Below are 26,418 nucleotides of genomic sequence, written 5' to 3' on the forward strand. Positions count from 1 at the left end.
ACTGACTAACTCAGAGTTAAGGTCCCCATAGACGCGACGATTCTTCTTGCCGAACGACCGATTTTAGGGAAGCCCGACCAATCCTTCGAAATTATCGTGCGGTTAGTGGTATTTGAACGATCGTACATCTTACGATTTTTCGGCCGACATCTGTCAGGAAATTGATCGGCCAGGTCAAAAAATCTTTGTCGGTCCCAGTGCAATGTATCTATGTTTGCAGGGCCAAGCAGGCAGCTCCCCTTTGTTTTCCTGGTAAATTGGTCTTTTTAGTTGATGGTAGATTCGTACGATCGTGGTCTCACGATCAGGATCTGATCTTTTAAAAATCTCAACATCTATGGCCAGCTTTAGAGAGCTGAAAAGCAGGAAGTAGTGTTCTGGCTATTATGTTACATATCCACTCACTCCAGCCTTTATACATTACATTTTTGCCTAAATAACTATATTAGATACATCCTGTGCTTGAATGGCTGCCCCCAAGGCTACACAGCAGCTTGTTTATATAAACTATAGTAGTACTTATCTGTTATCTACTGTGTATCCTGTGCTTGAATGGCTGCCCACATGGCTACACAGCAGCTTGTTTATATCATCTATAGTAGTACTTATCTGTTATCTACTGTGTATCCTGTGCTTGAATGGCTGCCCCCATGGCTACACAGCAGCTTATTTATATAAACTATAGTAGTACTTATCTGTTATCTACTGTGTATCCTGTGCTTGAATGGCTGCCCCATGGCTACACAGCAGCTTGTTTATATAAACTATAGTAGTACTTATCTGTTATCTACTGTGTATCCTGTGCTTGAATGGCTGCCCCCATGGCTACACAGCAGCTTGTTTATATAAACTATAGTAGTACTTATCTGTTATCTACTGTGTATCCTGTGCTTGAATGGCTGCCCCCATGGCTACACAGCAGCTTGTTTATATAAACTATAGTAGTACTTATCTGTTATCTACTGTGTATCCTGTGCTTGAATGGCTGCCCCCATGGCTACCCAGCAGCTTGTTTATATAAACTATAGTAGTACTTATCTGTTATCTACTGTGTATCCTGTGCTTGAATGGCTGCCCCCATGGCTACCCAGCAGCTTGTTTATATAAACTATAGTAGTACTTATCTGTTATCTACTGTGTATCCTGTGCTTGAATGGCTGCCCCCATGGCTACACAGCAGCTTGTTTATATGAACTATAGTAGTACTTATCTGTTATCTACTGTGTATCCTGTGCTTGAATGGCTGCCCCCATGGCTACACAGCAGCTTGTTTATATAAACTATAGTAGTACTTATCTGTTATCTACTGTGTATCCTGTGCTTGAATGGCTGCCCCCATGGCTACACAGCAGCTTGTTTATATAAACTATAGTAGTACTTATCTGTTATTTACTGTGTATCCTGTGCTTGAATGGCTGCCCCCATGGCTACACAGCAGCTTGTTTATATGAACTATAGTAGTACTTATCTGTTATCTACTGTGTATCCTGTGCTTGAATGGCTGCCCCATGGCTACACAGCAGCTTGTTTATATGAACTATAGTAGTACTTATCTGTTACCTACTGTGTATCCTGTGCTTGAATGGCTGCCCCCATGGCTACACAGCAGCTTGTTTCTATAAACTATAGTAGTACTTATCTGTTATCTACTGTGTATCCTGTGCTTGAATGGCTGCCCCAATGGCTACACAGCAGCTTGTTTATATAAACTATAGTAGTACTTATCTGTTATCTACTGTGTATCCTGTGCTTGAATGGCTGCCCTCATGGCTACACAGCAGCTTGTTTATATAAACTATAGTAGTATTTCTGAAGCAAACACACCAGTTTTACCAGTGCAGGGCAACACTGTATTATATTTTTATTTCTTTAATACTGTCCCTGTTCCTTTAAAGCAGCTGCCCCTCGGGTGCCTGTATATAAATACGGCCCTGACTACAGGCCTCTAATTGCTGTTGACCTACAGGTCTCACACATTGAACCAACAAAAATAAATCATGGATTCTTAGTATCCACCATCAATGTCAGGCCCACAAACACCGGGCTTTCCATTGCTCCTGCTGAACACAGAACCCTATCATATATGCCCTCTGCCCCCCTTATCTTTTCCAAGGTGGCCTATTGTTATTGGCCAAAAACATTTCATGTAAGAACGAGTTTCCCGGTGATTTCCAGGGTCGGAAAACAAGAGATCTGAGTGTTTACATGAACGTCTGGCCGATGATGCTAATTAATGAAGGTTTATTTTCTTTAATCCCATGATAAATGGCAACATTAACACTGCTCTCATTCACTACAATCAACATGTTATGAAACACAATTATGTAACAATTAACCAGTCCGGCTTTTTAGCGTTTAACTCTTCCCAAGATCCAGATAATATAAAGCCCATCAAATATTTATCTCACGCGGCTGTAGACGTCTGTCATTGTTGCACTTTCTATTTTTACGCCAACTATTTCCCTTCCAGAACTCCTGGCAGCCTCCCAGCTTCTCTCCATTGTACTTACAAATACACAATACCCTCTATCTTAAGAATATATCACATTTAGGAGCCAGCCAGAACTTTTATAAGGCAGTAAAGCAGGTCATGACTATTTATTTAAAGACTTTCCAAAATACTGAGAAAGGCTCATGTTGAGTTAAGAGTGGAGTAAATCTCTGGTAACGACACTACACTGTGTGTATAAAAGCCCAATCCCAACTGAAGTAACATATATACTGTAAATATAAATATATATAAATATAAATATATATATATGTGTGTGTGTGTGTGCCATGAAAGAGTGTATAAACTATGACAGCAAAAAGGTGTGTGTTGAGGGGTTTAGAAGACTCAAACCAAAATGTGATGTCCATAAAAACAGATATTCACCACAATGTTGGTTATATTTGATACAAATAAAGTCTGGATCGGCTGTGTTGATCCTCCTTTATGTTTAAAATACGCCTCTGAAGTTGTTCAACAGATTAAAATAAGTAAATTAAAATCTATCATACAGTATAACCAAGCAACCAAATTAACGAACCACCAAACAGCGCTCTGCGAATGTTACTAAATTTTAAAATTGTACCAGCATTAAGCAAGGGCCGTAAAGAAAGAAAATATATAAACATATCCATTGAACCACCAAAGATTAAGGTTATAAATGTAACAAGCCTAACCAGTGACGGGCCAAGGCGGTTGGGCGCCCTAGGCAACCCGGCCAACCATGCCTCCCCTCCTAGTGCCATGTCTGAATAAGCGCAAGTGACGCGAAAGAGGAGACGTGTGTGCATGCACTGAAGAGGAGACACTTTGGCGTGTGCATGCTTCCGCGCATGCATGCCCATCTCCTTTTCCTCTAATGCACACGCTAAAGCGCGCATGCGCGGAAGATCACACTGCAGATGCAGTGGTGAGAAACAATGGTCCGAACTAGGGAAAGGTTTCAGAAGAGGTACATGCCTGGTGCCCCTCTACCTTTGTGCCCTAGGCACGTGCCTCTTCTGCCTACCCCTAGTTCCCGGCCCTGAGCCCAACGCGCGTGTTTTAAAGCTAGAGTCAATTTGTCTGAATAATGACCAAATTTCAGTAAACGATGTGGTTCTGCTGTGTTTGCGGTCTTCCTGACATCCAATTTTTTTTCAGAGAAAAAACTCCTAATTTTATTAGAGTTTTTGTGTTGATCCTATTCACCCGAGTGGAGAAAATTCATTTTTTTTTAATGTTTTTTTTTTTATTGAAAGTTCAGCATACACAATTGATTTCACTTATATAAAGGGACAGTCATGTAATTATAAATTGTATATAAGTGCATAACTCATAATATATTGCTTTATATTAATTAATTTCGATTGGTCAAATTTCCAGTTCATGGGAGTTTATTCAAAACTCAACCCTTGATAAATGTGACCCTAAGTGTGAGATGATGGCATTAAGAGGCAGGGTTGTGATGTCAGGGGGTGTGGCTATAATAGGGCATTCCATGATTGGCTGATTGTGGTGACCTGTCCTGGTTTCAGACTTCTGGAATCTGGACAGTCAGTTTTGAAATGGGAAGTCTGTGCAAAAACTGGACTGTTTGGTGAAAGATGGAAACCCTAAGCCCATGGGTGGAAAAATTGTGCCGCTCCCAGTCCTAGGCATTTGTGGCCTCCACCCACATAGCTGGGCCTAAGGACAGATACACACGGTTAGATTTGGGGAGATTAGTCGCCCAGCGACAAATCTTCTCTTCTTCGGGGCGCCTAGTCTCCCTGCAATGCCTTTCCGCTGGTTAGAATGTAAATCGCTGGCGGGATGGCACTCGGAGCACTTAATTTTCCCAAAGTGCAACTCAGGCGACTTCAGAAAACGAAGCGCTCCGAGTGCCTTCGGCCTCGTGTTTTATATGGTCATGAAACTCCTCTGTGACTTATAATATCCTTATAATTTAGAGGTGGTACTTTATTCACACTATATATATATATATATATAGATATCGCTGTTTCACTTTTCAGGTTCTATGAATGATGTTTAAAATCAGACAGCCATTGCCTTACAAGTCTGTACGGATGGTTGTACTTGTACTACAGTATGTTCTTTACAGATTGCAAATCAGTGATTATTTCTGTTATTATCTGCCATTACGCTGCAATTTACAGAGATTAATCATCACATTCTCACACTCACTTGCTGGAGTCACTTCCATCGGGTGCCAGTTAACCTGCCCATATGATTTAGTAATGATGGATGATATTAGTTGTTTGCAGTTAATTAGGCTTTCATATCAGCGATTGCCCCCCTTTGGGCTCACAAGCGGGTCGCCCACATGCGTATCCACTGCGAAAATCGTGTCTGGAGGGGGGTGGGGGGGGGATGCACAGCCTGCACCTGGGCCCCATGATGTATAGTTACGTTACTATATATACTAGTCTATTGCACTTAAAGGGATATTGTCATGGGAATTTTTTTTTCAGTCAGTGCTGCTCCAGCAGAATTCTGCACTGAAATCCATTTCTCAAAAGAGCAGATTTTTTCATATTTAATTTTGAAATCTGACATGGGGCTAGACATATTGTCAGTTTCCCAGCTGCCCCCAGTCATGTGATTTGTGCTCTGATAAACTTCAGTCACTCTTTACTGCTGTACTGCAAGTTGGACTGATATCACCCCCTCCCTTCTCCCCTCCAGCAGCCAAACAACAGAACAATGGGAAGGTAACCAGATAGCAGCTCCCTAACACAAGATAACAGCTGCCTGGTAGATCTAAGAACAACACTCAATAGTAAAATCCAGGTCCCACTGAGACACATTCAGTTACATTGAGTAGGAGAAACAACAGGCTGCCAGAAAGCAGTTCCATCCTAAAGTGCTGGCTCTTTCTGAAATCACATGACCAGGCAAAATGAGCTGAGATGCACCTACACACCAATATTACAACTAAATACACTTGCTGCTTCAGGAATGACATTTTATATTGTATAGTCAATTATTTGCAGTGTAAACAGTGTCATTTAGAAATAAAAAATACATCATAAAAATCATGACAGAATCCCTTTAAAAGAAATTATTCTAATTGTATCCCTTAAAACCATGTGACAACACACTTTATACCATTTAAGTGGGCGGAGCTTAATCATAACGTGGGTGGAGCTTAATTGTAAAGTAGGTGGTTCTTATTTATTGATTACACTGCACATTCTGTCTTCACTTGACAGACTAGTTTTGTTGAATTGTGAATCTCTGAAGGATCGTGCCATAACTAGGAGCCTGTCTGTAGATATTTAACAATATGTAGCAGTTAAAGCTGCAGCGCGTGTGCATACGGATAGATATTACATAGCGGGAGCCCAGAAAGACATTAAAATAAATGGTGATGGCTGTTTAGTTGTGGACAGATTTGACTTCTGCAGCTTTTCCTCCCTCTCTCTCCCCCACGCTCAGACCCAGAGTTTGGAGATCAGCCCAGGGTAGAAGTGTTAAGGCTGAATTTCCACTGAGTCGCCCAGAAATATAAAATAAATACATTTTGATTCCAGAAAATGGACTTGATTGTGCAGACTACAAGCAAATCGGAGATACGTCTGCAGTTCAGTCTTAAGGGTTCAGAGCAAAGCATTGGATGCAAATAAGTACATAGATAGCCATGTTATTTACTCCTCAATGCAGCTGTACATTCCTGGGGTTTTCCCGGATAAGGGATCTTTCTGTTATCTGGATCTTCATACCTTAAGTCTATTAGAAAATCTGGTTAACATTAAATAAACCCAATAAGCTTCCAATAAGCATTCGTTACAACTTGGCTAAGATCAAGTACAAGCTACTGTTTAATTTGAACGATGTGATTAAAAGAGAGTCTATGGGAGATGGCCATCCTATAATTTGGAGCTTTCTGGATAATGGGTTTCCACACCTATATAGGAGCAAATACCTTTATGAAATGTAAGCTTTTATGCTCGCTGCATGTTGCACTTTGCGCCTATATGCTAGCTGTAGCCAACAATGCAACTTTTACATGTATATATTTACATACAAATCACAAGTAATGGGCAGATCTGGAGGTCGTATCTTGTCAGGATTGATGGCGTGTGTTACAATGGACATCTGTATTTCCTACAAGTTGAGTAGCTATGGGGTTTATCTGCATGCTTCAGTTGGCCACACTTGGGTCGCTTGATGCACAAAACACACACACGATAAATAGGGAGATAATAGGGCTGTTCCCCATTTTGTCTGAATATTATTCTTAAGGTGGCCATTCACATAGAGATCCGCTCGTTTGGCGATTTTGTCAAACAAACGGATCTCTCCCCAATATGCCCATCTTCAAGGTTGGGGGAAATTGGGCTGATCCGATCATTTGCCTTAGGGCCCAACAATCAGATCACAATGAAGGCAATACAGGTGCTCGAGTCGTGGGACTGCATCAACGAACAGATGCGGTCCGCGATCCGACTGGATTTTTACTCCTGTCCAATCAACATCTGGCCAGATATCGATCAGGGAAGCCCCCCGGAGGGCACAACACACGGGCCAATAAGCTGCTGACTTGGTCTGCTTTTATCGGCCCGTGTATGGCCACCTTTACACTGGCCACACAAACGTCAACACTGCCTGTCAATTGGTTATACACAAGCAAGAGGCTTGTAGACCCACATATTTGGCCAAAATGATGGACTCTCCAACCAATATCAGGTCTGGGCTCAGCCAGATATTGTCCAGGCGGCTGTCCTATGAAGACTTCATCAACCGGTATCTGCCACTAATATGATCCAATAATTGGCACAATGTAGAGCAAAAAATCAGACAGATCACTCCATTTGGTGTTTTTCTTTCAGAGCATGGCCAACTCAACTATGCAACAATGGCCAGAAACACTGCCTACTATACAACATGAACAATACTATTACTGCTGTTGTATAATGGGATTTGTTTGCACTTTGCACACATGTTCATGCACTACCTTTGTACCCATATTAAACGCTTATTTATTACAGAGATTCAATAATGCAACTGGGCATGCAAGTTAAATTAGGATTAGATATTTACTGCTTGCTATATATTTATTTTAGGGATACACCGAATCCAGGATTCAGTTTGGGATTCAGCCTTTTTCAACAGGATTTGGATTTGGCCGAATCCTTCTGTAGCCTAAATAGTGGTGAGAAGCAAGAGCGGGATTAGCAGAGAGGGAGAGTGGAAGGTGAGTGAATGAAGCACACGCTCATAGTCTGACACCTAAACACAGACTGATCCACAGAAATACAGAAAGTACAGAGTGAAGTGAAAGCAGAGATTAACGGGCCTGAAAGCAACTGAGCAAAGTACAAACTGATTGATGTTCACACTCACTATACTGCAATGAGCAGAAACAAAGGAATTAGTCCATCAATTTCCTAATTGGCTGATTTGTGCTTTTCCACGTATAATCCTACGGGCTTCTTCTTCTTCTTCTTCCTATGGGATTCCTTCAGGCCCTGTTAGGGCAATGTCCCAATCTGCACTTGTGAAAACGCTTAATCAGCAATTCATTCAGCTGCAACTGGAAAAGTGGCCAATTAATCACAGTTTTAGTGGAAGAGAAGCAGGTCTGAGAAGTTACATGTTATTCATGTTCCAACAGCGCAAAGCGCATAACTTATCCCAAACGAGATTCCGTCTCTATGTTTGTACTCAATGAATGATGAATCTGTTTCCCGGCACTCAGCTTAGAATACATGAGATACACGTGGCCCCAGTTTCTCAAGGGCAGGGTTGTATTTAAATTCTGTGCTAAATTCATTCATGTAGCTAAAAATGTGTATATTTTCTATAGTGAACTTATTGCACGAGGCTAAAGTTTGAGCTTGTCAATAGCAGCAATGATCCAGGACTTCAAACTTGTCACAGGGGGTCACCATCTTGGAAAGTGTCTGTGACACTCACATGCTCAGTGGGCTCTAATTGGCTGTTGAGAAGCTAAGCTTAGCTGAGCTACTCGGGCATCTTTGGAGACACAGATCTTTACTGCTAAAGGGCTGTGGTTGCCTTGGGCTGGTACAGAAGCACAAAACATCATGTACAACATTTCTACCTACTTCTTTAGTTAAAGGGATCCTGTCATCGGAAAACATGTTTTTTCCAAAACGCATGAATTCTGCACTGAAATCCATTTCTCAAAAGAGCAAACAGATTTTTTTATATTCAATTTTGAAATCTGACATTTTGTCAATTTCCCAGCTGCCCCTGGTCATGTGACTTGTGCCTGCACTTTAGGAGAGAAATGCTTTCTGGCAGGCTGCTGTTTTTCCTTCTCAATGTAACTGAATGTGTCTCAGTGGGACCTGGATTTTACTATTGAGTGTTGTTCTTAGATCTACCAGGCAGCTGTTATCTTGTGTTAGGGAGCTGCTATCTGGTTACCTTCCCATTGTTCTGTTGTTAGGCTGCTGGGGGGAAAGGGAGGGGGGTGATATCACTCCAACTTGCAGTATAGCAGTAAAGAGTGACTGACGTTTATCAGAGCACAAGTCACATGACTGGGGGCAGCTGGGAAACTGCCAATATGTCTAGCCTCATGTCAGATTCAAAATTGAATATAAAAAAAAACCTGTTTGCTCTTTTGAGAAATGGATTTCAGGGCAGAATTCTGCTGGAGCAGCACTATTAACTGATTCATTTTGAAAATTTGTTTTTTTCCCATGACAGTATCCCTTTAAGCTTTAGTTCTCCTTAAATCAGCCAATGGAACAATCCCGCACTCATGTAAAAAATAAGCCCCTGCTTTGAGGCCACTGGGAGCAACATGCAACAGGTTGGTGTTGCTCACGAGCCACTGGTTGGGGATCACTGTGATACAATATGAGCCAATGCATCAGATGCTTCCCAACCACAGGGCCCTACAGAGAAGCAAAATGATTGAATACTTACTCTTCTTCTCATCAGCTCATTGAGTCACTGCTATGTTTGGACTGTGTATGTGAGTTTATGTATTTATTTATACAGTTCTCACTGGAGACCAATGAATTATTGAATAAATGCTTTAGCATTGATGTAATGAGGTGAAAGTGCGGCCTATAAGGCTCCCAAGCACGGAGTTTGGAACGTGAGCTCCTAAATAGAGTGGGAGAGAGAAGGAGAGAGAGAGATGGACTACCATCATTGTGATATAACATACGATAGCTGTAAGTTCCTCAGCACATACAGAGACACACAAATGCTTTCAGATGGTCAATAGTCCCAGTTTAAGGAAAAGGGCCTGGTGAATGGTGAATGGCTTTGCGAGGTGATGGAATTCTAATCTTCACAGCAGGCAGCAAAAGCCTTTCACTGTTTGGACACATACAGAGACAATAAGAGCCACAGTCTCCTTGTATGGTTCTGCTGCTCACGCTCTACACAAAAGCCATCATTTAGAGGCGTCAAATTATTGTTTCTCTATAAACCTTAGGAATGAAGCCCCAATTAAAAGTCTATTGCCGGGATGCATAAAGGATTATGGCATTTTTCAGCCCTGGATAGGGTGCAGGGAAGGAGGCTTGTTGTTTCCGTCTCTAATGACAGTGAGTAAGTGGCAGCTAGCACAGCTGGTTGCCTTCATTCCAACTGAAATAACAGTTCCGCCGGCTTTATTATAACAATATATAAATCTTACACCACTTCAGCAAAGAGTGATAATCTTGCAAGCGTGGCGGTTCATTTTTAAATACGGGGCACCTATAGCCCACCATGGTCAGGTACAGTATGTGGACATGTTAGAGGTGGCCAACGGGTGGTTTATTGTCAACCAGTACTTAGCTAATATGAAATATTAACATGACATGGGTGTTCTTCAATACACAGAGGGAAACCTTTACTCAACAGCCCATAGCACTACACCCTAAGCCCCAGTAAAACTTAAAGGGGAACTATCGCAAAAAGGAAAATGTAATAAAAGCTTCGTCATACTGAAATAAGAAACTTTCTAAATACAATCAATTAAATATTCTGCATCGTTTCTGAAATAATCAAGTTTATGTTCACTATTCCTCTCTCAGCATCTGTTTCTCTTCATTCTCTCTTCATGCAGCAGTTGGGTGTCAGATATTCACTGACAGTTACATCCAATATATCTTATAGGGGGCTCCTTTTGCCTAGAAGATGTATTAGAGCTCACTCAAATAACTGATTCCGGTACAAACAAAATAACTGCCTTTGGCACAAATCCTGCATGTAGAGAGACATGATGTCTGGTGAGTTTAATAGAGTGACCTCTAATACATCTTCTAGGCAAAAGGAGCCCCCCTGTGTACAAAATGTGTACAGACACACACACACACACACACACACACACACACACACACACACACACACACACACGGTCGCTACACACGGTCGCTATAAAGAATTTGTAATTTCAGCTATAGAAAGATAAAATAAGGAATAGTCATATCAGTATCTGCCTTGGCTTCTGAGCTGTGACCTCAATATCGGCTAAGACGAGATTTCCTAGGGAACCCACCCCAAATATCAGCTCAGAGGACAGACTGTAATTGTGGCTCTTGGAAGGAGCCTTTCTGGCTCAGTCAGGGCCGCGTTTGGATAAGGCATTACAATTCCATTGCTGGCCGGTCCTGCTAATGCTGCTCATTTGCACGAGATGCTGGTCAAGCCAAAGTGAGATGGTTAATCATGTAAGTCTTATTTTGATCATTTTGTGGATATAAATTTGAATGTTGTAATTTCACAGAACAACAGAGCGAGAAAAGTAGTGTCAGGGGAGGCTAAACATTTTATCCATGAACATGAGCTAAAACCCTGTAATTTATGAACGCATTACTGAACGCAAGCAACACGAATTGTTACTGGCTCTGCACCAATAAATCAGGGCTATTGTTTCTGCTCTGCCCTGATATAATGGCTAAACACATATTTCAGGTGCTTTGGCCCAGGGGCACTGCTACCATGAAGTGAGCAGAATTTTGGCTCTACTCGTGCAATTGATGCTCCCCCCTGCTTGAAATGTTATGTGCCAGGTGCCACATCAGAAAGGCCGTCTCAGGGCGACATGGACCCCGAAAACCTGGACTGGCCCATCGGGATACCAGGAAAACTCTCGATGGGCACATCAGTCAGTTGAGTTATATTAGAGCTGCTAGATGTATGACTTTAACACGGGTTATGGCAGACACTAGCACAGGCACCCATTTAGATGTTTCCAAGTGATTCTCATCTGACAGCAGCTACATATTCTCATGCATAATATATATATATATATATATATCTAGAAAGCCAACCCAAAGCCTTTTGGGACACTGCATTGCTACCTCTATCGCTCCAGAAGAGATTGTTTATGCAAATGATATATGAGCTTCTGATCTAAACACTGATTATTTTTAAAAAGCATGTTCCAGTAGTAGAACTAAAAGTAACTGCCCCCCATAGCAAAATTAAGGGCCCAGTGCCGGACTGGGCTGGTGGGACACCAGAAAAAGAACTTGGTGGGGCCTAGCGTTCATGGGCCCGTCAATGGAGGCCTACAAGCAAAGAGCAAGTTCAGGAGAGGTTCCTAATGTAACATTGTCTAAGACAAAAATATAAAAGGAAAATATAGAGAACGTGGGTAAAGAAACAAGCAGCAGTAATGGTGGGCTCAGGAAAAACATCTCATTGGTGGGCTCTGTAGATAACCTAGGATATATATGACTGTACTATTCTTAAGCAGGTGAACTTGCTTGACTTGCATTGCTGGAAAATAAATCAGCGGGATTTCCCAACTCATCTCTGTTTATTCAAGTTTCCTCTCTTACCCCAATTTTATATGTAGGCCAAAGAAAGACTTTTTAGCATGGAAAGGAATACATGTTTATTGTTTTTGCACTTGGCTTTAGCTGGTAAGCCCATTGTCTTTACGATGAAACAAAAGATACTGGCTGGTTATACCAACAAGACATGATAGACCAACACATACTCGCAACATCCTACAATCTGTCATCAGCTGCCTCCTTGGGAAAGTTTGGAACAGCACAACACAGTATTCTTCTTTTAAGGCCACACGACCTGAAACGTTGCTGTGATGCCCTAAAACACTAATTACGTTTTTTTAATAAGAAGAATACCGTGTGGTGCTGTTCTAAACGTTCCCATTTGTGATGTCGTGGCCACTGAAGAACGTGCACTACCCTTACAAAGAAGCGACAATCATTGTGTTGACTGCTTGTTTGCTAGATCAGCGGTCTCCTTGCCAACTATTTCCCACAGGGTTACAAAGATAGTGGTTAGAGTTCTCCCAACGGGTTTTCTGGATCGTGTGTTCGTTTGTAAGGGTTTAAGCAGACCGAGGAGAAGATCAAAAAATAAAGATGGAAAGGACAGTAGATAATATATTTAAACAGGTCTGTATGGATCTACTGTGCCCAGGATAGTCAGTTAGAACATAAAGAGAAATTGCTGAATTTAGCTTCTGCCTGGCAAATACTCCCAAGAACAAATAATGAGAAATCCCAATTCCTGACAAGACTGTATCTGTTGCTTCTTCTGGTTTTCATAGTTGCAGCTCCTTCTGGCCTCCGTCAATGGACTTGCCATGTCTTTGTTTGTATCTGGTCACTGCTCACACCATAAACCAGTGATCCCCAACCAGTAGCTCGCGAGCAAAATGTTGCTCTCAGTGGCCTCAAATCAGGTGCTTAGTTTTTAATTCTAGGCTTGGAGGCAAGTTTTGGTTGCATGAAAACCAGATGTACTGCCAACCAGAACCTCCTGTAGGCTGCCAGTCCACATAGAGGTTACCAATAGCCAATCACAGCCCTTATTTGGCACCACCCAGGAACATTTTTCATGCTTGTGTTGCTCCCCAACACTTTTTACATCTGAATGTTGCTCACGGGTGAAAAAGGTTGAAGACCCCTGCCATAAACAAAATGAGAGAGTAGGGAAAGTGTGTGGGGTTTTAAACATGAAATACTATTAGAAAAACTTCAGGGCATTAGACACATGGTGGAAGGACTGGACTTCATTTATAATTAGACTTTGTGCCAGGCTGTACATCAACAGTTAAAGTTGAAAAAAAGACCCACAACCATTGAGTTCAAATTTTTGCCCAAATAAACCTACAGCATTGATAACAAGTACTTAGGAGTAAGCTACTTGACACACACGTGAATACTGCTCTAGACCCTAAAAATATATATAATACAAATAGTAGGCAGTATCATACATGAAATATTTATGCGGTACACACAATAATCATACAGTTATTTAAAATTCAAATAAAGAAATAAACTGTACCAGAGGTACCACAGAGCTCCCCCAACGAATGCATTCCGTGTTCCTGAGGAACCATCCAATGACTCGAGTTTATGATTGCCTGGTGCACAAAAATAAATGTTTTATGCATGATACTACCTACCATTTGCATTATTATACTGAAAAAAAACAAATCTGGATTTGGTGGAAAAAAAATCCCTTCAGATTTCAATATGGTGCTTGGACCAGTTCCTCGATTAACGTTGTAGTATATCCATTAAAACCATAAATTTTTCCCATAAAGCAGTTTTTCCCCCCAGAATTCCAAAGCGTGAAATGAACACGTGCACTTCACTGAAATCAGACACCATTACACTTTTACAAGTCCGGTGGGCAACACTTTCAATGTTCGGCATAAGAGTAATGTGTGTCCAATTCTTTCGGCACAACTGCGATGCACCTGGTCTGGAGGTGGTGGTGGTAGTTCCAGGGTTCCTTTGCGTCGATAGATGGAACTAAATTCGATTTGGAAGGAATGAATGAGGCAAGAAGGACTGAGCAGCATCGATTGCAACTAGACAGAAGTGCATTTAATGCAAGTGTCTTTAATGAATAGGTTTTTACACTCAATTGACTGTTGGGGACATTTGCAGGAAGGAAACTCTGCTTGTTTTTTAGTTTATTTGACATGATCCCTACGGTCATTTAGTTCTTAGTCTTATCTACAATCTACAATTAGACCTAGGGGTCGGTGTGAGCGCGTGCACTGAGTTCATTTTGGAGGGTTTGAGCTTGATGGACTTTGGTCTTCCTTCAACCCAATGAAACTTATACAATGAAATTCATTGGTAGAAAGATGGTGGTAACATTAATAAAGTGGTGCATTATTCCATTATCTTTCCATAATCACTGCTTACAAAGCTTCATAATTGGGGGCTGTGCCTTTGTCTGGGTTGACGGTAACAACAGCCATGGGGCCAAATTCACTAAGATTCGTAGTTGCGCCAGGCGCAACTTCGCCGCACTTCGCCAGGTGTAGTTTCGCCAGCGCTCTGCAAAGTCACTAAAATCCGAAGTTGCGCACAGGGGTAGCGTAAGGTTGTGAAGTTGCGCTAGTGTTGATTCGCTAAGTGAAGCGAAGTTACGCTAGCGATGGTTAATTTGCATACGGCGCCAAATTCAAATTTCAATGGAGGAATACGTAGAATCACTACAAATGCCTGGGAAACCTTCAAAACATCAAATAAATTTTTTATTTTGCCCTACACATGTGCCCACTGTATAGTTAAGTTGCCATGAGGAAATGTAGGGGGGAAGGAGGGGAGCCCCAAAAATGTTTTTGATCTTTTTCAGCCTATCACCCATAATATAGAAAAAACACCAGCGTTTTTTGGGACTTAGAAAAAATTTGAACTTTTTTTGAAGCAATCCTCTACTCTATTGCGCTTCGCCTGGTCTGAGGTGGAGAAGGAAGTCTGGCGTAAAAGGTAGCGTTCAGTACACTGCGTGCGTTAGTGAATTTGCGTAGCTACGTCCGTAGCGAAAATTCGCCAGGCGTAAGGGTGCGAAGTAACACTAGCGAATTTACGCCAGCGTTCGTTAGTGAATTTGCGAAGTAATGAAAATGCCCAACGGTAGGGAATTGACGCTAGCGTTAGGCGCTTCGGCACTTAGTGAATTTGCCCCATGGTTTCTGCCTTGTCAAACAATTGGGATGGGGCGGCTTTAATATCTCTATTTTAAATAATATATATATTTTTCTTATTTTATTTGTACCTGTGAAAGAAGCAGCTAACAGAGATTCAGGAGGAAGAGGCCCCCTGTCTTGATCAGAAACAGGAATACGACTGACCTGTAGGACAATGGCCGTGTTTCTCCCTTATCCGGACAAAGTCACCGCACAATGAATTAGAAGTTTTGCCAAGTGCATTAGTGTCGGATTGCTATAAATTTTTAGGAGCCAGGGGCTCTGGAGTGAGTTGTTTGGCACAACGACATTTCTCCTCTACTTCTCCCTTTATTTACAGCTTTGTTTTGGTTTGAGTTGCCCTCTCCTGAGTGCACTAGGTAGGTCTGGGGACAGTGCCCTGTATAAAACATCAGCTGAGCCAGTTATTTCCCTCTCTCTCCCTCTCTTTCTTGTGTCTCGGGATCAATATTAATTCATTATATTCAACACTCGCCAGATGTATTTATTTATTCCCCTCCTCCAAACACAGAAACACAAGGCTTGGCTTCCAATCCATTAAAGAGCGAGATTTATGGGCCCCATGTACAGCTAACGAATAAAGCCAAAATGTATATCTACAGCTAAAACCCGTTGGATCAAGTGGGGGAAATTGGAGTCCCGTTAACAAAAATGTAAAAATAATAGGAGTCTGAAAACCTCTCTGAAAGTTGGGAAAGTAAATGCGCTTATGGAAATCGATGTGCTTACCAAGGTGCAAGCACTTAGAGGGCCATAAAAGGTAGGCATTTACTATATAAATCTACTTGCACTTAAAAGCGCCATAATTCAGATGTTTGCTGATGCAAGGCACTCGTTCTGTCAAATGTAACAGGTTTGTCAATAGGATTTTTTTTTTAAAATGAATGTAAAAAAAAAAAAATAAAGGCTCGAAACTTTCTGGCAGTTTGATGGACGGGGATCTGACGGGAAGTCGGCATTAGCTCAACGGGAGAGGTGGAAGGGGCAACATATATTTTACTGTTTATTAACAATAGAAGTCAATCAACTCGTGTATCCGGGATACTGAACCTTTGATACTTTAGTGCTTTATTGGGGAGTACAAGTTTTAGGGCAGGGGAGTACAAGTTTTGTTTGGGGAAGACACCAGTAGATGGCTTTCCATGGTAGAGCTTATAACTATACACTTATAGATGGCAGTTCAGCATATGTTTCTCTTCATTCTCTCTTCATGCAGCAGTTGGGTGTCAGATATTAATTGACAGTTAGATCCAATATATCTTATAGGGGGGCTCCTTTTGCCTAGACCAGTGACCCCCAACCAGTAGCTCACAGTGTCAGACTGGCCCACAGGGATACCAGGAAAACTCCTGGTGGGCCCATGTGTCTGAGAGTGGGCCCCTGGTCTAAGGTATTTTGGTGGGCCCCTGGACTAAGCTTTTTGGGTGGGCCCCTGGTGTCCCAGTCCGACACTGGTAGCTTGTGAGTAACATGTTGCTCCCCAACCCCTTGGATGTTGCTCCCAGAGGCCTCAGAACAGGAGCTTCTATTTGAATTCCAGGCTTAGAGGCAAGTTTTGGTGCATAAAAACCAGATGTACTGCCAAATAGAGCCTCTTGTATTCTGCCAGTCCACACAGGGGCTACCAATAGCCAATTACAGCCCTTATGTGGCACCTCCCAGGGACATTTTTGGTGCTTGTGTTGCTCCCCAACTCTTTTTATAATTGAATGTGGCTCATGGGTGAAAACGGTTGGGGACCCATGGCCTGAGAGAGGAATAAAGATAAACTTGATTATTTCAGAAGTGATGCAGACTATTCATTGATTGTATTTAGAACGTTTCTTATTACAGTATGATGAAGGTTATGTTAAAATTTTATTTTCGCAATAGTTCCCCTTTAAAGAGATGCCCATGTTGCCATTGGATGGTATATATTAGGGCTAATAAGAATCAGAGCTCAAGGATTAGACATGAATTTATCTATAAAGCAAAGCTTCATGGGTTCAATAAGAGCCCTGCAGTGATCTGACCTCCCCACTGGATCCCTTCTCTATGTCTCACCAATATTACACATATCAGATGTGGCTCCTCCTCCTGACAGGAATCATTCAGGTAACCTTGTACCTATACGCCAGTCTCACAGTCAATCATGTTAATGGCACATACATAGCCGGAGCTGTCAGACCCACATGATATATTGCTGTTACAATAATACATTAGGGATGCAGCAAATAGCAAATCCTCCGCAAAAGATTCAACCGAATACTAAACAGAACACGAGCCCAAATGTTCATATTTGATTATAAAAAATTTAAAAAAGCAACTTGTTAAAAAAGATTTCTATCAGTTGCCAGAGCTTTAAGCACTTATCTGCCACAGATAATAAAATGTTTTTAAGTTTCCAGCTTCCTCTCTGATTCAGGCGGGACATCACGATGAGCAACAACAAATGGGTTAAAGTCGGGACTGCCCCGCCGCAACTCCCTTCTGCCCCCATTCTTATCTCTTCATACACCTGTTATTGGGGCAGGGAGTAGCCCACATTCTCGGGTGCCCATGGGGAGCAGGTTTTGACTGGCGGCGTTTTTTCCATGTGTCCCGCTAGCCCAGTCCGACCCTGGTTAAAGTCACAAGAGTAATGGTTCAGATTAGGTTTGTTTGGCTCTACACTGAAACCCCCATTTTACACCCCCTGATTTGACATTGTTTTTTTGTTGTCCCACCTATATATTATGCATAATACATTTCCCTGGTTTTACATTTTCCTGTCTTTTACACCATTTTTTTCTGGTCCCCTGAAAAAACAATAAAATGGGGGTTCTACTGTAGTGATGTGCGGGCTGGCCTGATACCCATGGGCCCCGCTGGTTTACTCGCAAGATGTATTAGAGCTCACTCTGATAACTGATTCCAGTACAAACAAAATAACTGCCTTTTGCACAAATTCTGCATGTAGAGAGACATGATGTCTGGTGAGTTTAATAGAGTGAGCTCTAATACATCTTCTAGGCAAAAGGAGCCCCCCTATAAGATATATTGGATCTAACTGTCAATGATTATCTGACACCCAATCTCCTAGCAGATGAATAGGAGCTCATTCAAATAACTGATTCCAGTACAAACAAAATGTAACAAAATAACTGACTTTTGCACAAATCCTGCATGTAGAGAGACATGATGTCTGGTGAGTTTAATAGAGTGAGCTCTAATACATCTTCTAGGCAAAAGGAGCCCCCCTATAAGATATATTGGATCTAACTGTCAATGATTATCTGACACCCAATCTCCTAGCAGATGAATAGGAGCTCATTCAAATAACTGATTCCAGTACAAACAAAATGTAACAAAATAACTGACTTTTGCACAAATTCTGCATGTAGAGAGACATGATGTCTGGTGAGTTTAATAGAGTGACCTCAATACATCTTCTAGGCAAAAGGAGCCCCCTATAAGATATATTGGATCTAACTGTCAGTGAATATCTGACACCCAACTGCTGCATGAAGAGAGAATGAAGAGAAACAGATGCTGAGAGAGGAATAGTGAAGATAAACTTGATTATTTCAGAAACAATGCAGAATATTTAAGTGATTGTATTTAGAAAGTTTCTTATTTCGAAATGGACGAATTTGTCTTTTTTTGCATTTGATTGGTTGCCACGTGGTACTGCCCATGAACTAATTTGCCCAGTGTTTATAAATAAGCCCCACTGACTTGTTCCTGTGCAAAATAAAATGTTAATCAGCTTTTCTCCGTGGTGCACACATATAGCTCCATAGTAGATTTTGCAATGATTTTTTCTAACTCAAAACACCCTAAATCATGCCAGTGCTGCTCATGTAAATTTCATTACATTGGATTTTCGAATCACAATTGCATGAACAAAATCTATTCTATTGTAGTGTCCAGCAATGGGAGAGACTGGGGGCAATCTAGGGCACGGTGGGCAAAATATCAGAAACCACTAGAAATTAACACTTTTTCAGTAACTTTCTATTTTCTATTCGTGTCTGGTTTTCTAATTTTTCTTTTTATTTTTTTTCTCTCCTGTTTGCAGTTTTTTTAGCAATCTGGTAGCTAGGGTCCAATGTCCCCTAGCAACCATGCAGCGATTTGAACAAGAGACTGGAATATGAATAGGAGAGGCCTCAATAGAAAGGTGAGGAATATAAAGTAGCAATAACCAGTGGCGTAATTACTGGGGGAACAGCAATTGCACCCCGGCCTGCTCCCCCCAGGACCCGCTGGAGGCCACACCACAGTAAAGAAAATGCGTGTCTGGAATATACACCCAGGCCAAGAAGAGGATAGTTAAGTTACTGGCATTCCATTAATTGCATTAAATTTTAGATTTAGGCAGTTTGCTGGAATGCAACTATAAAAAATAATAATAATGAAGATCAACTGAAAAATTGCTTAGTAGTGGCCATTCTATAACATGCTAAAAGTTAACCTAAAAGCAGGGCCGGATTTACATAGCAGACGCCCCTAGGCCCACTGCCATTCGTCACCCGTGTACCCCCTTTATTTATGCAAATTTTCATGATCGGGACCTGAGCAATGTGGACTGGGCACAGGAAATTTACAAAATGACTGTATCTTCTGCTCATCCCCAGTGTTTTTGAACCAATGTGGGTGTGGTTGGGCAGCATGCCGCCCCCCTAAAATCCTGCCGCCCTAGGCCCGGGCCTAGGTGGCCTTTCCACAAATCCAGCCCTGCCTAAAGGTGAACCATCCCCTTTAAACTTACATTTTGGAAAAACGCATAACATGAAAAGCAATTGAAAAAAAGTCTTTATATCTGGGGAACAATCTGAAACCAACTGAACTGAAAAAACAAAGTGTTCAGAAGTTGAACAAACCCATTAAGCGTCAGGGCACACAGGCAGATTCGGGGAGATTAGTCGCCCGGCAACAAATCTCCTCTTCTTCGGGGCAACTAATCTCCCCAAACTGCCTTCCCATCGGCTAGAATGTAAATCACCGACGGGGTGGCACTTGGAGTGATTGTTTCTGAAGTTGCATGACAAGGAAACTTCGGGCGACTTCGGAAAACGAATTGCTCTGAGTGCCATCCCGCCGGTGATTTACAGGCGGGGGAGGCAGTTCGGGGAGATTAGTCGCCCCAATGAAGAGGAGATTTGTCGCCGTGTGACTAGTCTTCCCGAATCTGCCTGTGTGTCCTGACCCTTAAATTGCTAAAACTTCAAAATCTTGAGCAGTGGAACAGTGGATCTCGGCACAGTCTACCTTAATCCATCTCCTGCCAGTTATGTCAGTAGCAGATCTGACCAAGTAGATAAAGAGATTTTGTGCTGGGCTTGTTTCCATGATGTGATGAGTAGAGGGAAGGGAAGGTTTATTTAGGCAGAAGAGAAGCAGAGTTCTAAATATTTGATGTTTTAGGATCGTTAAGCATAATTAAATACATTGATGTTAATGCCGTGCGCTCAGTGGAAGTGACAGGAGAAAACTGCTGCATTTTACGAGTCCTACAGGGAAAGATTCACAGACTTCCCTTATGTTATTGTGTCCTGGGAGTGGGCGCAATTAATGATATGTCTTCATTTACAGTCAACTGCTGCAAAATGTCATGAATACGCAGCACTTATCCAGACGAGGTGTCCGTAACAGTGCAAGTTGCCATTGGCCTCTGCTTTATTTCTGCATGAACACACGGACCGTTAGGATTCAGATCTTTAATCAATACAACATATAAGCACTGTAAGGAATCTCATCACGAATATAGAAATGGTCCATTCTTTTAAATGGCTCCAGCAACAGGTTGCATTTCTTACAATGAGACGCATTCCTTACAATGAGACGCATTCCTTACAATGAGACGCATTCCTTACAATGAGACGCATTCCTTACAATGAGACGCATTTCTTACAATGAGACGCATTCCTTACAATGAGACGCATTTCTTACAATTGCAATTGGCTGTGTGGGGCTTAGAATTTGCAGGTGGCCGTGTGATTTGCAGCCTACGGACATACAGGGGAAATCATTCTTACAGGGCCGGCCTTTTGCCTATTGGACCAATTGGGCCCAATAGGGCCCCGCACCTCTGGGGGCCCCGCACCACAGGGCAGCATAGATAGTATTTCCCTCAGCACATGATGCTGCCTGGCCTGCCCCCAACTTTGAGAGTTCAGCCCATCCCCAAATCCATAGGTCCAGCCCACCCCCAACTCTGATAAGCCAGCCTATCCCCCAACTCTCATAGGTCTAGCCTGCCCCCAACTCTCATAGGCCCAGCTTTCCTCCAACCTTGATAGGCCCTGCCTGCCCCCAATCCAACCAAGCCTGCTCCCAAGCTGAATCAGCCCAGCCTGCCCCAAACTAATTGGCCCAGTCCACTCTCCTATTTCCTCCCTCTCTCTTACCCTGTGTGCCCCTATTATGTGCCTCTATTTCATCCCTCTCTTACCTTGTCTGTCCCTTTCCTTTCTATTTTGTGCCTGTATGCCCTTATTTTCCTAAATATTTGGTGTGTCAGTAGCCAGCAACACTTTGTCTAGGGGCCCCGCCAACATGGTCCCAATTGGGCCCCACATTTGATAGGATCAGCCCTGCATTCTTAGGTGGAACATAAGCAACAATCTCAATCTGACAGTAACGTTTCTAAAGTTGTATGGGCTTTACCCGAACCCAGCAACCAAAACTTAGCCTCCCAGCTCTATATTATATAGGAATATCAAATGTTTCCTCTGTAGCCAGACAGTCTGGTTGAATTTGCATTTATTTGGGGATATTTGCTGGAAGTTCAGCATTTTCTAAGCTCCTGTTAGTAATAAGGAGAGTACGATCAAGTAACCCCACAACACACAATACTGAGTGGGCTGAAGAGCTTTACATCATGTAATGTTTGTTGGTTTAGGTAAACCTTTGGCACAGGTGTCTTCTCTCTCTCAGTCGTTTGCTCTTGAATATTTGTTTTAGTTGTCCTTTTGTATTTAATATTTAGTTGCCTTTTTATGCCCAAGACCTGCCCTTTTCTTCCTCACCCTGCTCAAGCCCTGTACAAGCCACGAACATAACATTATTCTTGTTTGCTTTTCATATTCCCCATCTCTCTCTCTTTTACACGCAATAAAGCACAATTTCTCTCCAGCAGCTCTCTGTCCCTTCTGCTCTCTCCTTCTCCCTCCCTCTGCTTCTCTCCACCTCCTCTTCTCTGCTTCTCTCCTCCTCCCTATCTCCATGCTTTCACACAGTAGCATCTTACATGCGTGCCCAGATATTCAATATCATCTTTATTCACTCCTTCGAGAGGTTACCCTGAGGGGGTCAAGCTACCGACTGCAGTTGCTATTTTGGCTGGGGTGTAATGAAGGGGGGATGGATGCGGAGAGCCTGCTGGACGGAACAAGAAAGGTCTATTTATCTGCCGAGAATGAAAATGTTCTGTCTACAAGGGTTTCTGCACTGCGATGTATAACCAAGGCAGCAGCGGTGAGATAGATCCTTCTCTGTATTTCTCTCTTCATCTCACAGCTCCTCTCCATAAGACAGTCTCCTATTGGGAAGCTTTTAAGGTTTGGGTTTACATGTGAATATTCTTATATACCTGCCTATCTAAACCTTCCTCTGAAGCTCTACATACATCTAGATCATTATGCATGCGTGCATTACCTGCGGCCAATAACTAGTTCTCTGTGATCACCTGTAGGACTGTTTTCAGTGGAAAGCCTCACCTTATTACACCTGTTCATCTCTGATATTGCTTTACCTGGGACATGCCAGGGATGATCATCTCTTTGCTGGTAACACATTAAAGCCTAGTCACAGATTTCAAAATAATAAGCAGTAGAAAATCAAAGGAACTAAAGAGACTTGTACCACCTCTGTGTTCTCTATGAGGGATAGAAGTTCTTGGCTAAGTTAGACAAGTACCCCAGTAATCTACATTTTAAAAAAATTCTACAAACAATTTTTCTAATGTCTCATAATATTTGATCCAACTTCTCATGTTTTCTCATTTCAGGGCCTTATCAATATCTAAAATTTTCTGAGTATTTAAAATAAAGTCCAACCAACCTAGGATCCACTATTGGACCTTATTTATTATTAAAAAGCACAACCTTTTTTTTTTTTTTTGTTATAATTGCTATAATTAGCAGTTCCATTTGTTGTGAACTGTAGTCATGAGATACAAGCTTACTAAAAATCCTCCATTTGTGCAGAAAAAAAAAACTAGAGCTAAAGCCGAGGCTCCTGGAAGTACAGAAATAAGTCCATAAAAAGCCTCCCTTTGTGCTATGGAGATACAGACAGATGGACAGACACAGATAGGAATAGGGCGCTGATGAAATTAGTTCTGGAACTCTCTTCTTACCAACCCCTGGAACCCAAGTCATCAGCGACAGCTAGTATTTTATATGCACTACTTGTACCCACCCATAACACTTACCTCTCACCCCTTCTAACCACCCATGTTCATGTGGCACTGAAAACTGGTTCTTCAATACTGTGTTTTTTCACTATGAAAGTGCCCACGTGGCCCCTTGGGTCCCGGGTGCAGGAATAACTCTGTACCTCCATTAGTGACACTGACCACCTTATTCTCATTAGTATTCTACAGAAAATGTCCTATACGATTACTAAATGCTTTTGCAACTTCTATAACATTTCACATGACCAAGGACAGGCGAGTACACACCTACAACGTAGTCTTATGTGAGTATGTGGATGCTGGGGCTTATGGTTCTGCAAGAGCAGAAGGGCTGGACACTACTAAATCCCTCCCTAGAGCAGTGATGGCCAACTTAAAGATCTCTCTTTTTGTGGAAGGTGGAACTCAATAGGCTGCCAGAATTTGGGGGCAGACTGTAGCCATGCTAAACCCCCACCTCATTACTAGTAGATGATTTGATTGATTCCTACAAGTAGGACATTTTTACCTTCTAGTACCAACTGACGTCTTCTTATCTCACCTCTCACCTCATTAACAAAACAGCAAAACTTAACAAGTACCAAAACGAGCTTCTCTCATTATCCTTCCCCTTCTCCACCTTCTGCCAACACATTAGAAGCACATACACTTACATTCTGGTTCATCTGACAATTGTACTCGTTATTGCGGCAACGTTTAATTAGCCCAAGACGTTACTTGGGTTCACATCGCATAGACAGCACTGTCTGTTCTCACTTCTCCCTCCTTTTCCTCGGCCTGCTTTCGGATTGTGCATATGCTTTCGGGCTCTGTTAGATCTACCACGTTTTTATGATTCATGACTGGTAATGTGTGCGCAATGCAAATATGCAAAAGGAATGTGGGTCTACTTACCTAAAAATTAAGTCGGATATACAAACAGAAACTGATAGTTGGTGTGGCTGCTTGAAGACTTGACAAGAGTTATATATATATATATATATATATATATATATATATATATATATATATATATATATATATATATATATATATATATATATATATATATATATATATATATATATATATATATATATATATATATGTTCAGTAAGTATCCCTTCTGGTTTGTGGTGGGTGCTGGGTCAAGTTTATTACATATAATCTTCAAAAATGGATCCGCATTCCAAACGATTCAATCAAAGTCAATTTTATTAGATCATCACTCACGTGTCCAACGTTTCAGCCCACATTAGGGCCTTTATAAAGGATCCTTGATCGTTTTGTTTGGAGTGCGGATCCATTTTTGAAGATTATATATATATATATATATGTAAATATATATATATATATATATATATATATATATATATATATATATATATATATATATATTGTAGGAGATTGTGACACTCACAGGGTTTCTTTGTGCAGAAAACAAAAAAATCCTTTATTTTAACTAAACGTTTGGAAGCCACACTCGGTTCTTTGTCAGGAGTTAGCAACAAACCATTGTCTTCAAAATGGAGCAGCACTCCAAAATTGTAAATCAATGATTTATTGAAACATCACTTGTGTATCCAACGTTTCCTTGATAAAGGCCCCATTGAGGGCCGAAACGTTGGATACACGATTGATTGATTTATTTATATATATATATATATATATATATATATATATATATATATATATATATATATATATATATATATATATTAATATATTACACACCAAGTGCATTGCTCAAGAGCTAACAATCAAATGCGTAAGATGCAGGCATAAAGAAAGTTTTGGTGGGATGTTATAGCACCAAGATGCAAGAGAATTTTGTGCCAGGTTCTCTGTTGGGATTCAGTCTATTCCGAAATAACGTGTTCCTGTATTAGAAGTAGAGGAATGATAAATACTCCAGAGGATGAGTGTGATACAGGCCCTTATTGGGTCTCTCTATGACTTAAGAGGAAAAACCGTTGAGTGATGTATGCACATTTGGATGGAGAAGGAACTGCATGTACAGTATAATATGAGGATATGCAGGACATTGTAGAAGTTGTTAGACCTCACTGGAGCTCATTAAGAGGCACCAAAGCATTGAACCTCTAGCATTAAATTGCCATTATTTTGTGCTTATTCTTTAAGAACAATAGGTTTCTATTGGTATGTGTATATATAGTTTTGTATAGGTATGTGTGTATAATATGTACATATATATATATATATCACACTGGGGTCATTTGGACATCACACCCCTGTGCTTACAACATGCCCTTGTCTTGGATATAGGACCTGGTGCCTATTTGTACCCCCTCTTTGTGCACTTTCTATCACGTGCTATAGATGTGCAGTCTAACCCACCCAAGAATCATACCCACACCCATCATATTCTTTAGGCGACTCTTCTTTTCAGAAATGCCCCCAATAACACCTGTCCCTTTGAATCTATTTCAGTAAGTGCCCCAGTTTGCCCAAAGAACCCAGCCCTGCTGCACCGTTTGCATCTGAATGTTAGACGCTGCATAAAGCATTGTGTATGGCTAAAATCAGTGTCAGTGCTAAAATGATGGGAAAACAAAGCCTGTGGTCAGTGTGTGATTTCTGTGCAATGAGCTGAAGGAGCGCAAGCTTGATAAATGCTCCACAATGTGATTTATAAAATGAGGAGAAGCCCCTGCTCCCTGG

General features: G+C 41.5%; 2 protein-coding genes across 7 annotated transcripts in view; one reads left to right on the forward strand and one right to left on the reverse strand.

The window, feature by feature from the left end:
* Positions 1 to 26,418, forward strand: part of flrt1.S (fibronectin leucine rich transmembrane protein 1 S homeolog) — a 143,866-nt gene that overhangs the window by 71,999 nt on the left and 45,449 nt on the right. Inside the window, exon 1 of one of the 4 annotated variants that reach the window (XM_041591326.1) lies at positions 22,687 to 22,817. The exons of 2 other annotated variants lie outside the window; for them this stretch is intronic. The gene's annotated coding sequence lies outside the window, so the exon portion shown is untranslated. One more of the 4 variants, XM_041591327.1, reaches the window with a different exon arrangement.
* The window catches only part of macrod1.S (MACRO domain containing 1 S homeolog), a 220,259-nt gene that overhangs the window by 63,791 nt on the left and 130,050 nt on the right, over positions 1 to 26,418 (reverse strand). The gene's annotated exons all lie outside the window — the stretch shown is intronic.

This window comes from Xenopus laevis, chromosome 4S (assembly GCF_017654675.1).
Source record: "Xenopus laevis strain J_2021 chromosome 4S, Xenopus_laevis_v10.1, whole genome shotgun sequence".
In the NCBI taxonomy this organism is placed as follows: domain Eukaryota; kingdom Metazoa; phylum Chordata; class Amphibia; order Anura; family Pipidae; genus Xenopus; species Xenopus laevis.